General features: G+C 42.5%; 1 non-coding gene across 1 annotated transcript; it reads right to left on the minus strand.

Annotated features, from left to right (window-relative positions):
• Positions 1-265: 265 nt before the first annotated feature.
• Positions 266-372, minus strand: LOC120252227. Its single transcript, XR_005533770.1, has one exon. It is a non-coding gene; the product is annotated as a small nucleolar RNA R71 (small nucleolar RNA).
• Positions 373-2,664: the final 2,292 nt, after the last annotated feature.

Consider the following 2,664-nt stretch of genomic DNA (forward strand, 5'->3'; position numbering starts at 1 on the left):
GTCCAAAATTCAGTCCAATTTAATGGTCTTGCAAAATGAAGGTGACCCGTGATCATCTTTCTCGGTTTCATTCAAATCTGCTTTCACTTTCAAGATAAACATGGTGACGCATCGATGCAATCCGGCTACAACTATTTCCATTCAATTTGAGAGATGGAGCATGCCGGTGGCTCACATTCTTACCGCCGGATCGATCAAAACATGAAAAAGATATGGTTGAAAAAAATTTTTTTGGGAAGGTATTTTTCCTCCTAGTAAAGTGGTGAAACTAAGGCAAGAAATTTCGGCATTCAAACAAGGAGATTCGGAGACACTATTTGAAGCTTATGAGAGATTCAAAGACCTTCTTCGGAGATGTCCCCATCATGGCTTTGCTTCTTGGATGAGGGTTCAAATCATTTACAATGGGTTGAACTATGCAACTCATCAATTAATTGATGCCGCAGCGGGTGGATCTCTTAGTGACAAATACCCCGATGAAGCCAAGCAACTTCTTGAATCAATGGCAAGCAATGAGTCTCATTGGGCCTCAAGAGGTGCACCATAGAAAGGGGCTAGAATTTATGAAGTTAGTTCCAATGATGCTCTTGCCACAAAGGTTGATGTGTTGTCTCGGTAGCTAGACATGCTCATGGGTAGTAGCTCGAAGTCAGAGTCAGTGATGAGTTGTAGCAGTTGTGGTGGAGGGCATGGAGTCACCCAATCCTATTGCTAGCTCCTCCATAGCCCCAATTGAGAATGTTGATTATATTGGAGGACAAAGGCCACAAGGGAACCCTTACAGCTAGACTTATAATCAGGGGTGGAAGTACCACCTGAACTTTTCATGGAATCAGGGGCAACAACAAAAAGCTACACCACCTCCACAAGGTCCCCAAATGCAACAACCAGTGCTAGAGAGGAGGTTCACTACTGAAGATGTTCTTGCCAAGTTCATGATCAACACTTAATCAAGGTTTAATAGCATAAACAACAGTATGGATTCTCAGTTCAGTAAGGTGAATGCTCAGCTTGCTCAATATGGTGGACAGTTTAATGAGATAGGCTCCATTTTGAGAAATCTTCATGCTTCTGTACAATTACTTGAACATCAAGTGGGGCAGCTTGCTAAAGCAAATTCTCAGCGACCTTCTGGCAGTCTTCTTAGCAACACTGAAGAGAACCCAAGAGAGCGCTTGAAGGCCATTCCCCTTAGAAGCGGGAGACAGGTTGAGACAATAATCGGAGTTGACCCAAGTGTCAAGGAAAGTGGGGTAGCCGAAGTGGAAGACCCCAACATAATTGAGAAAGTCATTGAGAAAAACAAGCAAGGTGAAAACAAGGAAATTCCACCAATGGCTTCATCAAAGCCATCTGAGTACAAACCTCCAATCCCCTATCCGGCCATATTAAAGCAAGATAAGGAGGATGTGCAATTCAAAAAATTCATCAACATCTTCAAGAAACTCCACATAAACATCTTGATAGTTGAAGCTTTGACTCAAATGCCCAAGTACGCCAAGTTTTTAAAAGAATTGCTAAGAAAAAAGAGAAAATTGGAAGAAGAGGGCACAGTTGCACTCACGAGAAATTGCTCGGCCATTTTGGAGTAGAAGCTCCCACAAAAATTGAAAGATCCGGGAAGCTTCATAATTCCTTGTGTACTTGAGGGTGGAGTTCAAGAAAATGCCCTAGCAGACTCAAGGGCAAGCATTAATGTTATGCCCTATACCATGTATTTGAAGCTTGGTCTTGATGAACTTAGACCCAAGAAAATGATTTTACAATTGGCGGATCGATCAACAAGGAAGCCTTGTGGGATTGTGGAGGATGTGATTATCCGGTGGACAAATTTGTATTCCCTCGTGGATTTTTGTCATCATGGATATTGATGAAGATGTGGAGACACCATTGATTCTTGGTCGGCCATTCCTCAAGACCTCCGGTGCCCTAATTAACCTTAAAGGAGGAAAATTAACATTAAGGGTTGCAGAGGAAGAAGCAATGTACACTGTACCGGCGGCCATGAAACACTCCTTAGACCATGATGACATGCTTTATTTTGTTGATGAAACTGAACTTTTAATTTTTGATTGTGTGCAGGAGGCACTTTCATTAACCTTTAAGGAGGAAAATTAACATTAAGGGTTGGCATATTGATTGGAATGTCTTTGGAGAACTCGGGTTGGATGTGCAAGTGAAAGATTTATTTGCTCAAAATGGTTGGACGGAATTATTTTCAATCGATGAACCTACTTTTTGCCAACTCACATTGGAGGTGTTGAGCAAATTTGAGGCGATCAGCCCCGATTTTAGTATTCCCTTCTCCACCTTTTTCCCAACTTGAGAGAGGCTTCGGCTAGGGTTTTGAGGGGTATTGGCCAAAGTTTTGGGGAGGTTTTACGGCTCTGACATCGTCATTCCTGAGGAAGAAGGTTGGTAGGGGAGCTTCCGTCGAGGCGTATCCTATACCGGATGAGGGAATCCTTGGACGACGAGTAGAGGACTTTCCACAAGACCATCGACACGAATATCGAGGGGGTTTCTTTATGGATTCATTGCTTTTACATTCTATTTCTTTGATTGTACTTAGCTCCATGGAGAGCTAAACCCCTAGTGGGTACTTGGGTATTTGTGAACCCTAGGATGTATTCGTTTCTTTGAATCTCTTTATGATGCTTTCAA

Source organism: Dioscorea cayenensis, chromosome 20 (genome assembly GCF_009730915.1).
Source record: "Dioscorea cayenensis subsp. rotundata cultivar TDr96_F1 chromosome 20, TDr96_F1_v2_PseudoChromosome.rev07_lg8_w22 25.fasta, whole genome shotgun sequence".
NCBI lineage: Eukaryota > Viridiplantae > Streptophyta > Magnoliopsida > Dioscoreales > Dioscoreaceae > Dioscorea > Dioscorea cayenensis.